Source organism: Stegostoma tigrinum, chromosome 25 (genome assembly GCF_030684315.1).
Source record: "Stegostoma tigrinum isolate sSteTig4 chromosome 25, sSteTig4.hap1, whole genome shotgun sequence".
Taxonomy (NCBI): domain Eukaryota; kingdom Metazoa; phylum Chordata; class Chondrichthyes; order Orectolobiformes; family Stegostomatidae; genus Stegostoma; species Stegostoma tigrinum.
Window position 1 is genome coordinate 53,242,434 of NC_081378.1, and position 14,835 is coordinate 53,257,268.

A 14,835-nucleotide genomic window follows, 5' to 3' on the forward strand; every position below is an offset into this window, starting at 1 on the left:
AGTTGACATTGGTACCGACCCGAAATGTCAACTTTCCTGCTCCTGTGATGTTGCCTGGCCTGCTGTGTTCCTCCAGCTCCACACTGTGTTATCCCTTTTATTTCATATTTTTTCACTGATTTGGTTTTGGCTTGTATCTTTTCTTTCCTTCACACTGCATTCAGCCAGCTGCTAAGCAGCCGATCATACCTCAAATGGACACATGTCTTTGTTTCTTTCCCACTTCCTTCAATATTTGTTCCTTGAAACCTTTTGTCATTCAATCTCTCCTGCCCTCCTCTATTACAGACCTTCCCACAGACTTCAGAGGGTCCGTCTCTACCCTATACTACAGAAATCACTCTTACAATTCCAACATTCCTCGGATGTTCTATGATTGATGAAGGGTCATCTGAACATGCAATATCAGCTTTGTTCTTCTTTACAGATGCTGTCTAAACTGGAATTTTCTTTCCCATGTTTTGTTATTTATTGAAATTTGATAGTTTATACAAATGATTTAGACTTGAATAAAGGAGGATTGATCAGTAAGTTCATAGATGATACAAAACATTGGTGGGCTGATAAATAGTGAGGAGAATGGCCTCACATTATAGGAAGACAAAGACAAGCTGGTCACATGGGCTGATCAATGGAAAATGGAATTCAATCAAAATAGGTGTGAAGTGATGCACTTGGGAAGACAAGGGAATACATGATGAGAAGTAGGGACCTACAAATTACCGGGGATCAGAGGGACCTTGGTGTGTGCACACACACAGGTCCCTTAAGGTATCAAGGCAGATGGATAAAGTAGTTAAAAAGGCATGAGGGATATTTGCTTTTATTAGCTGAGGCATAAAGTTTAACAGTAGGGAAATTGCGCTGGAACTGTATAAAATTCTGATTAGACAATAGCTAGAGTATTGTATGCAGTTCTGGAGACCACAATATAGGAGGCATGTGACAGGACTGGAGAGGGTGCAGAGTTTCGGTAGTGCAGAGGGATTGGATAGATTGGGTTATTGTCCTCAGAGCAAAGGAGATTGACAGGAGTTGGACTGAAATGTATAACATCATGAGGAGCTAGATTGGGTAGACAAGAAAATACTTATCCTCTTACTGGAGAGATCAATGACCAGAGGGCATAGATGTAAGGTGAGAGGCAGAAAGTTTAAAGGAGCTGTGAGGAAGACTTTATCACCCAGAGAATAGTGGGAATCAGGAACTCACTGCCTGGTACAGTGATGGAGGCAGAAACCCTCATGACATTTAAGAAGTATGGGTCAAGTGCTGGAAAATGGGTTAGAATTGTTAGGTGGTTGTTTTTGACCAGCATGGACACAATGGGCTGAAGGGCCTTTTTCTGTGCTGCAGGTCTCTGACTCTATGGTTCTGGTGCATTGCCTTCTAAGATGGGAGTACATTTGGAGGCAATTGGGTGCAAAGCTCTGATTTCCTAGCTATGTTACAGTCACCAAAATAAAAGCAAAATACTGCAGATGCTTGAAATCTAAAGCAAAAGTATTGAAGACAACTTATACTGGACCTGAAATGGTAATTCTGTTTTTCCCTCCATTGAAGCTGCCAGACCTGCTACATTTCTCCATTACTTGCTGTTTCTATTAGAGTTCTAGCCCACTGATGCATGTAGATGAACTGTAGGCATATGCAACTATCACAAGATATTTCGCAATGGAAAATCTACTTCAGAAAATGTACTGTAATTTTGGGACTGTATTCTCAAAATTTTGCTGCAAGATGCAGTACAGCTTAAACACACACAAATGAACTTCATCATCCAAACACCACAATTCAGCATCAGACAGTTGAAATGAACTTTGTAAAATCTGTACTGCTATATGAAGGAAACAACACTAATCTGTAAACAAAGTAAATAGCATTAAGATAATTTCCCATTATTTTATAAAATATGTTTTAATCTACCTGCTTCAGCCAATTTTCCTGAAGCACAAACTGAAAGTCCCATCCAGACAAAGATGAAGAGAACTACAAAACAGATACTTAAAGCAAAATGCAATGCAAATTTATTTCCAACAAAGCTAATTTTGCACTGAAGCCCTTATTCTGAAGAGTCAAAATAAATCAGTTTACCTCATGAAAATGCATAATCCCATTATTCCTTGAATTCATGCCAATCTATACCACTTCTGGTACAGGTAAAGTGCCTCAATTAAGAGACTGAATGAATAAGGCCTTGCATCAGCCATGAATACTTCTAGAGGTGTAGGACAGGTTACCCAGCAACATGCTGGTTGAGCAGATGCTGAGAAAATTATTTGGGGAAATAATCATTTACTGCACATTTGTACATTATAAACAGCTTCCTAAAATGTTTATCAAATAATACCCAAAATAAAGGAGATTCCATAACAAAATGCATGTATAATTCATTAGCTACTCATCACTGTGTCCTGGATGAGATGCAATAAAATAGTCAGCTGTCATGTGCGAGATGGACATTGTCAATAGCAATTTTTAAAGTTTTTCTAAACTAAATGTTCCTGTTTGAATCTTCAAGTTCAATACTTTTTTTAAAAAAATCATTTTTTCACTAGAGAGGTATGTTACTGACATCACCCATCCCTACTTGCCTGAGGTGGTGCTGGCAAGCTGCCTGCCGGAACTGTTGCAGGTCTATTTGGTACAGTGCTGTACAGAAATAAATGATCTTGCTTCTTTGGTTGATCACAATCCATGATGAACAGACAGGTAGGAAGCAGGGGCATAACCAGCAGCTGGCTTTTGAGACAACTGGCCTTCTTCAGTGTGATAAGTCACCACAGCAGCGAGAATACCATGTTTATCGGCACATCTACAGTGCAAATCAATTACTGGTTCTCTAGCTTAGGGTTTCCTAAACTGTTGGACCCACAACAAGATTTTGGGTCATCATCTCCAAGACAGCAAGGGCTGGCGTGGAGCTCAAAGTGAATGCTAATAGCAAGACCTCTTTAAATCTACCCTCTTTTCAATTAGCGGGCATGGCCTAACAAACACCTCAGGCCTGATTGCTGCTGCAAAAAAACCCTGGGAAAAGGTGATTTTCTTTTCAAAAAACTCTCCCATTTAAACAATTCCCAACTGCCTGAATCTCTTACTGTAAGACCATAAGACGTAGGATCAGAAGTAGAGAATTCAGCCCATTGGGTTTGCTTCGCCATTCAGTGAGATCATGGGTGATCTGATAATGCCCAACTTCACTTCCCTGTCTTTTCTCTAAACTCTTTAAAATCTATCTTGACTTGAATATACTAAATAAACTGACCTTGGCAGCCCTCTGTGGTAAAGAATTCCATTGACACGCCAACTTATGAAAGAGGAAATTTCACCTGATGTCTGCCTTAAAAGGGTGACCCCTTATTCTCAGATTATGCCCTCTGTCCCTAAACTTTTCCATAATGGGGAAAAACCTTTCTACATTAACTCTGTGAAGACTCCAAATAATCTTGTACATTTCAACAAGGTCAATATTTCTTCTAAATTCCAATAAGTACAGGCCCAAACTATTCAACATATGCTCATAAGAAAATAATTCTACGACTAGGACCAACCTAGTGACCAGTATCTCGACTGCCTCAATGCCAGTATATCTTTCCGTAGATGAAAGAACCCAAAACTTCACGTTATATTCCATCTGTCATGTTTTTGCCCACTCATTTAACCTGTCTATATTCCTGTGTAGTGTCTTTGTGACATTCTCACCACTTGCCTTTCAACCTATTTTTGTGAAATTCGCAAAATTTGGTTATAGTACGTGGTTTTCTCATCCAATATTCCACTAATACCTACTGGAAATTATTACCGACCTTATGGAACTCCATTTGTTACAAGTTGCCATCCTGAAAATGCTGGTCATCTGTCCATGCTAACATACCAACCCTACAATATGGACTATTTTCTTATTAAGTAGCCGAATTTTTAGCATCTTATCAAACATCTCATTGCTTCTCCTTGCTGTTTGTTACCTCCCCAGAAGTTCTATTTGTCAATATTTATCAGGCATGATTACCCCTTTGTGAAACCATGCTGACTTTGCTTAATCATTGTATGCATTTCTAAATGTTCTGCCATTACATTGTTTATACCGGACTCTGATGTTTCACCAATAACAGATGTTAAGCTAACTAGCCGATAGTTACTTGTTTTTGTCTCCTCCCCTTTCTAAATAAAGGTGTTACATGCCCCCTACCCTCCCCCCCCCCCCCCCCACCCCCCAACTCCTGGGTTACACAAAGACTAAGGTATTAAAACAAGGTCGCACTGGGAAAATTAAGAAACACTCCTCTGACTTCTCCAAGGGGTACTAAACTAACTACCTGGGGAGAATAAAACAAATGTCTTTTGTATTCAAAGCCTGTTCTGTTTTAAGCAGTTAATAATTAACAGCAGTATTTACAGCAGGGAGTTGCGTGAATCATCCATGTGGCAGGTAATGCTTAGGAGCCTCTAATTATTTGCCCTTTGTTCCAGCTGACAGCACTGTCCACAAATCAAGTATATCTGTTCCATCTGAAAATGACACTCACTTGACAGCGTGCAATAATGTGTTGTTTCTAATTGTAACTGATGTATTTTGCTCAATGTCACACTTATAGCACTACAAACATAGAAAATAGAAGTAGGAATAGGCCATTTGGCCCTTTAAACCTGCTCTGCCATTCAATATGATCATGGCCGATCATTCAACTCAGTCCTCTGTTCCCACTTTCTCCCAATACCCTTTAATCCCTTTAGCCCTAAGAACAATCTCAAACTCCTTGAAAATGTTAAATATTTTTGCCTCAACTGCCTTCTGTGGAAGAAGGTTCTATAGGCTCACCACTCTTGTTGGATGAAGTAATTTCTCATGTCAGCCCTAAATGGGCAGCATGTTGGCTCAGTAGTTAGCACTGCTTCCTCACAGCACCAGGTACTCGGGTTAGATTCCAGCCTCAGGTGACTACGTAGAGTTTGCACATTGGACTGTGGGAGGAAACCAGAGGACCTGGATTAAATCCACGCAAAGATGTGCAGGTTAGGTGGACTGGCCGTGTAAAATGCAGCGTTAAAGGGATCTTCCATGCTGCAGGGCCTCTAAGGTTCCATAAATGGCCTAAACTGTAACCCTGTCCTTAATCTCCAGTCATCAAGAACATCCTTCCAGCATTTACCCTATGTAGTTCTTTTAGAGTTTAGTATGTTTCTATGAGATTCTCTCCTCATTCTTCTCAACTCCAGTGAACACAGTCCTAACAGATCCAGTCTCTCTTTGTACATCAGTCCTGCCATCCCAGGAATCGATCTGGTAAGTCTTTGTTGCACTCTTTCTGCACAACCAGAAAAAATATTCCTCGGATAAGGAGACCAAATTTTTCACAATACTCCAGGTGTGTTCTCACCAAGTCCCTGTGCAATTGCTGCATGACATCCCTGCTCCTGTACTCAAATCCTCTTGCTATGAAGGTCAACCTGTCATTTCTTTCCTACACCACTTGCTACACTTGCGCATTTGCCTTCAATTGCTGATGTACTAGGACACTCAGGTCTCGTTGCACTAAACACAGCCATCAATCTTTCTTTTACAGAAATTTCCTAGAATTCTCACATTCCCAAATCTATTGCCATTCAGGTAATAATCTAATTTCCTATCTATGCTACCAAAGTATATAACTTCACATTTATCTGCATAATACTTCATCTCCCATGCATGTGTCCATTCACTCAACTTGTCAAATCATATTGAAACATCTCTGCATCCTCCTCACAGCTCAACTTCCCACCTTGGTTTGTGTTGTCTTCAAATTTGGAGATATTACAGTTAATTCCCTCATCTAAATCATTTATATATATTGTGAATAGCTGGGATCCAAGCACTGATAAGTGCAGTAAACCACTAGTCACTGCCGACCACTTGGGAAAAAGATTCTTTTATTCATACTATAAGAGATAACACGGTATGAAGCTGGATGAACACAGCAGGCCAAGCAGCATCAGAGGACCAGAAAAGCTTGACGACCGACCTGAAACGTCAAGTTTTCCTGCTCCTCTTATGCTGCTTGGCTTGCTGTGTTCAACCTGCTTCACACTGTGTTATCTCAGATTCTCCAGCATCGGCAGTTCCTACTATCTCTGTAACATTTATTCCTATTCTTTGTTTCCTGCATACAAGCCAATTCTCTATTCACGTCAGTACACTAATCCCAACCCTATTAACTTCATATACTAATCTCATATGTGGGACCTTATTGAAAGCCTTCCGAAAGTCCAAGGAAACCACACAGACTTGGCTCCCCTCATCAACTCTACTAGTTACATCCTTGAAAAACTCCAGTAGATATGTCAAGCATGATTTCTCTTTCATAAATCCATGTTGACCATGTCCAATCCTGCCATTGTTTCCCAAGTGCTCTGCTATTAAGTTCTCTAGCATTTTGCCTAATTCCGATGTCAGGCTAATTAGTCTATAACTCCGTTTTCTCTTTACCTCCTTTTTTAAATAGAGGGGTTACATTAAGATACATTACTTCAATCCATAAGAACCGTTCCAGAGTGTAGTGAACCTGCAAAGATGACTATCAATGCATCCGCAATTTCTATGGTCGCTTCCTTTATTTCTCTGGGATGTAGATTATTGAGCTTTGGTGATTTATTGGCTTTTAATCACTTTAATTTCTCCAACACCATTTTCTAACTATTTATGATTTCCTTCAGTTCCTCCTTCACACTAGGTCTTGTGTTCCCCAACATTTCTGCGAAGTTATCTGTGTTCTCCTTTGTGAAGACAACCAAAGTCTATTTCTAAAACAAAACAAAAAGCTTTGGATTTGAGAAATCTGAAACAAAAACAGAAATGGCTGGAAAAACTCAGCAGTGCTATGCACAGAAAGCAGAATTTCTGAGTTCTGAAAAAGGGCCATTGGACCTGAAATGTTAGCTCTGCTTTCTCTCCAATATGCTGCTAGATCTGCTGAGTTTCTCCAGCAATTTCTGTTTTTGTTTCAAAGTATATATCTAATTGGTCTGCCATTCCTTTGTTCTCGATGATAACTTCCCATTTCCAAATGTACTCTTATTTTCACTTATCTTTTTCTCTTTACGTAGCTATGGAAGCTTTCATAATCAGTTTGTTCACTGTAAGTTTAGTCTTGTACTCTATATTGCCCCTCTTAATTAAATCTCTTTGTTCTCCTTTGCTGACTTCTAACCTGTTCTCAATTTTCAGGTCTGCTGCTTTTTTTTTGGCCATAGGGTATGGCTGTTCCTTGGAGTTAATACTACCCCTAATTTCCCCTGTTAGCTGTGGTCAGGCCACATTTCCTATTTTATTTTTGCATCAGACAGGAATGATTAGTTGCTGTAGTTCATCCATGTACCCTTTAAGTGTTTTCCATTGCCTATCCACTGTTATCTTTAAGTAATGCTCCCCAATTTGTTCTGCAATTACCAAAGCACAGCATATATCCAGCGGTAACATTATGGCACAGTTTAGCACGTCAAAAATCAAAACAAATTGCTCACTTGAGAATGAAATCTGCAGGTATTACTGAGTAGTTGCTCATTTCTGAAGTGATCTTCATTGCTAGATGAATTTTCAAAAAAATCTCAAAATAATTGTATAATAAGAATAAATACATTCTATGGTGTGGACCTCTGAATGTCACAGTTGTTAGGAATTTTAAGAAAAATAAAATTGCTCTCACATGAAAGGTAACATATTTATCAACAATTTGTAGGACAACAGATGGGAACTGAGATTGAATGAACTCTTCAACAGAGAGCCAGCATGGACTTGATGGGCCAAACAGCCTTTTCTGATGCTGTAATAATGCCTCCAGTGATGCTGGGCAAATGGTAAAGTCTGTCATTTTAGTTAATAGTCACAAGTTCTAAAAGGATTTATAGTACTGTGTACAATTCTGGTCGCCCTGCTGATAGGAAGGATATTATTAAGGGTGTTGATTTGTCTGCAGAAGTGGTAGGTTGGTTTGCAGACATTTTGTCACTATATTGGGTAACATCATCAATGTGCCTCCAATGAGGCGTTGTTGGTCTATCCTGCTTATTATTTGTGTGGTCTGGTCTGATGTAGTGGTTGTCTTCATTTTTGGTTCTGCTTCGTAGTGGTTGGTTTATGGGGTTTATTTCCACATTCGTCGATGGAGTTCTGGGTTGAGTACCATGCCTCTAGGAAATCCCATGCGTGTCTTTGGTCAGCTTGTCCTAGAATGGTTACGTTGTCCCAGTCAAATTAGTGGCCTTCTTTTTCCAAATGTATGGAAACGAGTGATGGTCGGTCGTGTCTCTTGGTAGCTAATTGGCATTCATATACCTTTATAGTTAGTTTTCTCCCTGCCTGTCTGATATAGTATATGTGGCAATCCTTACATTGAATTTTATACATAACATTGGTTCTGTTATTTGTTGGTACGGAATCTTTTGTTCTTCGAGTCATAGAGTCCTACAGCATGGAGACAGGTCCTTTGGCCCAAACTGGTCCGTGCTGGCCAAAATGTCCATCCACACTAAGTCCATTTCCCTGCACTTGGCCTATATCCTTCTATAGCTTTCCTATTCATGTACTTGTCCAAATGCCTTTTAAATGTTATTTATGTATCTGCCTCAGCCACTTCCGCTGGCCGCTCATTCCACATGCGTACCACCCTCTTTTTAAAAAAAAGTTGCCCCTCAGGGCCCCATGTATTATTTCCCCTCTTACCTTAAACTGATGTCCTCTAGTCCTCGATTCTGCAACTCTGGGAAAAAGACTGAGTACATTCACCCTATCCATGCCTCTCATGATCTTATAGAAGTATATACTTCTATAAGATCCACCCCTCAGTCACCTACGTTCTAAAGAAAAAAGTCCCAGTTTGCCCAACCTCTCTCTTATAACTAAGTCACTTGAGTCCTGGCATCTACTTGTAAATTTCTTTTTCACTCTTTCCAGTTCAATAACATCCTTCCTATAGCAATGTGGCCAAACTGAACACAATACTCCAACTGCAGCCTCACCAACGTCATGTACAACTGCATCATAATTTCCCAACTTCTATACTCAATACCCTGACTGATTAAGGACAATGTGCCAAAAGCCTTCTTCACTGCCCTGTCTACCTGTGAACCGTGCACCTGAACTCCAAGGTCCCTTTCTTGCACTGCATTTCTTAAGGCCCTACCATTCACCATGAAACTCTTACCTGGATTTGACTTTCCAAAATGCAACACCTCACAAATGCTATTTGCCATTTCTCGGCCCACTTCCCCAGCTGATCAAGATCCAGCTGCAATTTCTGATTACATTCCTCACTGTCCACAATACAGCCTATTTTAGTGTCATCTGCAAAACTTACCAATCATGCTTTGTACATTCTTATCCAAATCATAGATATAGGTAACAACAATCGGCCCAGCACTGACCCGAGGCACACGAGTCACAGGCCTCCAGGCAGACAAGCATCCTTCCAGTATCACCCTCTGCTTCCTACCACCAAGCCAAATTGTGTATCCAATTTGCCAGCTCTCCCTGGATTCCATGTGATCTAACCTTCCAGAGCAGCCTACCATGTGAAACCTTATGAAAGGCCTTACTGAAATCCATATAGACTACTTCTACTGCCCTCATCAACCTTCCTGGTCACTTCAAAGAACTCCAATAAATTCGTGAGGTATGATCTCCCATGCACAAAGCCATGCTGACTACTCCTAATCAAACCCTGTCTTTCCAAATGCAGGTATATCTTATCCCTCTGAATCTTCTCAAGTAATTTACCTACCACAGCTGTTAAGCTTACTGGTCTATAATCCCCAGGTTTTTTTTGCAGCCGTTCTTGAATAAGGGCACAACATTTGCTACCCTCCAGTCTTCAGGGACTTCACCCGTGGCCAATGATGATGCAAATATATCAGCCAAGGCCCCCGTAATTTCTTCCCTAGCCTCTTGCAGGGCTCTTGGATATATCTGGTCAGAACCACCTTCATACATTCTAATACTTCCAACACCACCTGTACTGTGATATGGATTGTTCCCAAGATATCCCACTAACTTCCCCAACTTCCCAAGTCTTCATGTCTTTTTCCATGGTAAACACAGTGGAGAAATATTCATTGAGGACCTTGCCTGTGTCTTGCAGTTCCACACATACATGTCCACTTTGGTCCTTGAGGGGTCCTATACTCTCTCTAGTTATTATTTCTCCTTTAACATACTTAAAAGAATCTCTTTGGATTCACCCTGATCTTCTCAACCAAAGCTATTTCATGCCCCATTTTCACTCTCTTGATTTCCTTCTTCAATAAACTCCTGCATCCCCTGTAAATCTTGATCCTAGCTGCTTGCTCCTGAGCCATGCCTCCTCCTCTTTTCTGGTCAAGGCTTCAATGTCTCTTGTTATCCAGGATTCCCTATGTCTGCCAACCTTGCCCTTTACCCTCACAGGAACATAAAGATCTTGAACTCTTGCTATCGTATTATTGAAGGCCTCCCACTTGCCAGAGGTCCCTTTGCCTGCAAACAAACTACTCCAAGCAACCCCTCCAAGTTCCTGTCTACTTCCATCAAAATTCATGTTGCTCCAATTTAAAACTTGAACCCGTGGACCAGTTTCATCTTTTTCCATAACTATTTTAAAATTAATAGAACTACAAATCACTGGTCCCAAAGTGCTCCCCTGCTGTCACCTCAGTCACCTGTCCTACCCTATTTCTCAAGAGTAGGTCAAGTTTTGCTCCTTCTTGAGTTGGACCCTCTATATGCTGCTCAAGGAAACTTTCCTGAACACATTTTAAAAAATTCACCCCCTGAACAGTACTGTGGTCCCAGTCTATGTTAGGAAAATTAAAATCCCCTACCATGACAACCCTATTGCTCCTGCGAGTCTCCCCAGTCTCCCTGCATATGTGTTCCTCTAGTTCATGTTGACTGTTCAGAGGCCCAAAGTACAACCCCAATAACGTCACCATCCCCTGATTTCTTAGCTCCACCTACAAAGCCTCGCTGGATGGTTCCTCAGGTATTTCATCTCTGACTATTGCTGTAATACTCCCCTTAATCAAAAAGGCCCCTTCCCCCCTTTCCTCCACCTCTGTCTTGCCTAAAGCACTTGTACCCTGGCACATTAAGCTGCCAGTCCTGTCCATTCCTTAGCTATGTTTCTGTAATGGCTATCATATCCCAGTCCCATGTACCTATCCACACCCTGAGTTCTTCGGCCTTACCTGTCAGCCCTCTTGCATTGAAATAGATGCAACTTAATCTAACAGGCATTCCTTGCTGCTTGTCCTGTTCCATCCTGACCTCTCTCTTCAACTTGCTATTTCTGATTACTGTACCTCCTCCAGCCTCGCACTTGCCTCCCTTCTGTTGAGGATCCCACCCCCTGCCAACCTAGTTTAAACCCTCCCTTGCAGCACTAGCAAATTTGCACACCAGGATATTGTTTCCCCTTCAGTTCAGTAATTGGTGCAGTGTAGCTATGGGTTTGTGTGCTACCACGATTCCGAGTGATCGTAGTAGTCTGGTGGTTATCTCTGATAAGTTCTTGATGTATGGCAGGTGACTAGCGTACCCGGGTGTGCTGTGTCTTCCTGTTGTTGTCTGTGGAGTATGTACCAGTGGATTATGCTTTTTGTATACAGGATCACCCATATCAGGACTTGCAGCTGAAGTAGTAATGCAAAGACTAAATGGCAGCCTTTTCCACTACCCAGCCAAAACTATGAGTGCACTATTATGCATACAAAACTGGAGGAAACACACCACCTCATCCTCACCTGCATAAAATTTACCAGGGAAGAGGAGAACAACAACCGACTCCCATTTCTGGCCGTGATGGTCAAACGAAGGACCAAGGCTGAGCTCAAGACCAGCGTATAGAGGAAGGCTACCCATACAGACCAATACTTAACTTCAACAGCAACCACCCAACACCTACAGACAGAGCTGCTTCAGAACTCTGTTCAAAAAGAGCCATAACACACTGCAGCACCCTGGACCACGCAAAGCCAAAGAAGAACACCTCTACAGCATCTTTAGAAACAACAGCTACCCAAAAAGCGTGGTCCGCTGGTACTTACTCAACAGATAACAACAGGAAGACACAGCACACCCGAACACACTAGTTACCCTGCCGTACATCAAGAACGTATCAGAAATGACCACCAGTCTACTTTGACCACGAGGAATCATGGTACCACACAAACCCACAGCTACACTAAGACAGCTACCGATGAGGACAAAGGACCCCATACCACAACTAACAGGACCAACGTTTATTATAAAATCCTATGTAAGGACTGTCACAAACACTACATTGGACAGACTGGGAGAAAATTAGCTCTCAGGGTACATGAACACCAACTAGCTACCAAGGGATATGACCAACTATCACTCGTTTCCATACACTCGGTCGAAGAAGGCCACCAATTCAAATGGGACAAAGTAACCATTCTAAGACAAACTAACCAAAGACACACACGGGATTTCCTCAAGGCGTTGTACTCAATCCAGAATGCCATCAACAAACAACATAGGCCCCATAAACCAAACACTACGAAGCAGAACTGGAAATGAGGCCAACTATTCATCAGACTGGACCACATAAATAACAAGCGGGACAGACCAACAATGCTTCATCGGAGGCGCACTGACGATGTTACCCAGTATAGTGATGAAACGTCTGCAAACCAATGTTCCAGTTCAAAGAACTAATCAACAAACTCAAACCGAGCTACAAGTCTCCTCAAGAAGGATCTTATTAAGTTGGGGAGGGTGCATTAAAGATTTACATAAACCATCCAGTCCCAATAAAAATTAAGTTGTACGTAGAGGCTGGATAGGCTGGGACCCTTTTTTCACTGGAGCAACAAAGGTCTTTTCCCTAGGATACGGGAGTTCAAAACTAGAGGGCATAATTTTAAGGTGAGAGGAGAAAGATTTAAAAGGGACTTGAGGGGCGATTTTTTTCATGTTTTGTATGTGGGTGAATTACCAGAGGAAGTGGCAGATGCAGGTACAGTTACAACCTTTAAAAGACATTTGGACAGATACATGAATAAGTAAGGCTTAGAGCGATGGGGGCCCAATGCAGACAACTGGGACTAGTTTAGTTTGGGAAATTTGGTGGCATGGACAAGTTGGACCAAAGGGTCTGTTTCAATGTTATATGACTATACAATGCTATAAAAGACTACTGTTACGTTGAGAGTTTTTTGTGGTTGGGATTCAGAGAGAAACTTCAGTTTAAATCTGTTTTCCATTGTATAGTGGCATTGACATGAAATGAGGAAGGAAGTGGTTTTGGTGGTGATTGTCACAGACTGTTTTGAAATAGAATCATATTAAGGTGACGATATTTCCTGTAATTAAACCACAACCACTTCCCTCCATCCTGGGCATACAATGAGGAAGCAGGAATCCTGTTCAAATCCAGCTTGCAGCACTCCATATACCTTTGTGATACAACCTCGATCTTACTGCACAAAGTTGGTACATCTACATGCCATACTAGAGCAAAGGTTTATAAATTACTCAAGGAGAATTGTGCATTTGAGGTTCTGGCTTCATCTTGAATAAGTTGATTGACAACCTGGGCCCAAGCAGGTTTGCTGAATCTATCTGCTGCTGAAGGCATTCTACACTAGAGTAACCATTTTATAAGTATGATGGGAGGAATGCACTGGTAATCAAGCCTCCTAATTCCATCAGTTGTGCAATTAGTGATCATGTGCTATTAGAACTTAGAACATAGAACATAGAAAAGTACAGCACAGTACAGGCCCTTCAGCCCACGATGTTGTACCATGGAATAATCCTAATCCAAAAATAAAATAACCTAACCTACATTCCCCTCAATTCACTGCTGCCCATGTGCATGTCCAGCAGTCGCTTAAATGTCACTAATGACTCCGCTTCCACGACTTCCACTGACAAACTATTCCATGCACTCAACTCTCTGGGTGAAGAACCTCCCTCTGACGTCTCCTCTATACCTTCCTCCTAACACCTTAAAACTATGACTCCTCGTGGCAGTCAATCCTGCCCTGGGGAAAAGTCTCAGGCTATCGACTCTATCCATGCCTCTCATTACCTTGTACACCTCCATCAGGTCACCTCTCTTCCTCCTTCTCTCCAGAGAGAAAAGTCCGAGCTCAGTCAACCTCTCCTTGTAAGTCCAGACAGCATCCTGGTAAACCTCCCTTGCACCCTCTCCAAAGCCTCCACATCTTTCCTATAATGGGGCAACCAGAACTGGGCACAATATTCCAAATGTGGTCTCACCAGGGTTTTGTAGAGCTGCAGCACAACCTCGCAGCTCTTAAACTTGATCCCCGAAATAATGAAAGCCAAAACACCATATGCTTTCTTAACAACCTTATCCACCTAGGTGGCAACTTTGAGGGAGCTATGCACTTGAACACCAAGATCCCGCTGTTCCTCCACACTGCTGGGAATCCTGCCTTTAATCCTATATTCAGCATTTTAAGTTTGATCTTCCAAAATGCATCACTTCGCATTTATCCAGGTTGAACTCCATCTGCCATTTCTCAGCGCAGCCCTGCATACTGTTAATGTCTTGCTGAAGCCTGCAATAGCTCTCGATAGTATCAACGGCACCTCCAACCTTTGTGTCATTAGCAAACATACTAACCCATCCCTCAACCTCCTCATCCAAGTCATTTATAAAAACTACAAAGAGCAGAGGCCCAAGAACAGAGCCCTGCGGGTCACCACTCAGCACTGACCTCCAGGCAGAATACTTACCATCTACAACCACTCTCTGCCTCCTGTCAGCCAACCAATTCTGAATCCAGACAGCCAAATCACCCTGTATCCCATACCTCCTGACTTTATGAATC

The 14,835-nt window shown here is 41.7% G+C and overlaps 1 protein-coding gene across 11 annotated transcripts in view; it reads right to left on the reverse strand.

Moving 5' to 3' along the window:
• Positions 1-14,835, reverse strand: part of LOC125463117 (uncharacterized) — a 52,462-nt gene that overhangs the window by 13,931 nt on the left and 23,696 nt on the right. The window lies entirely within an intron of this gene.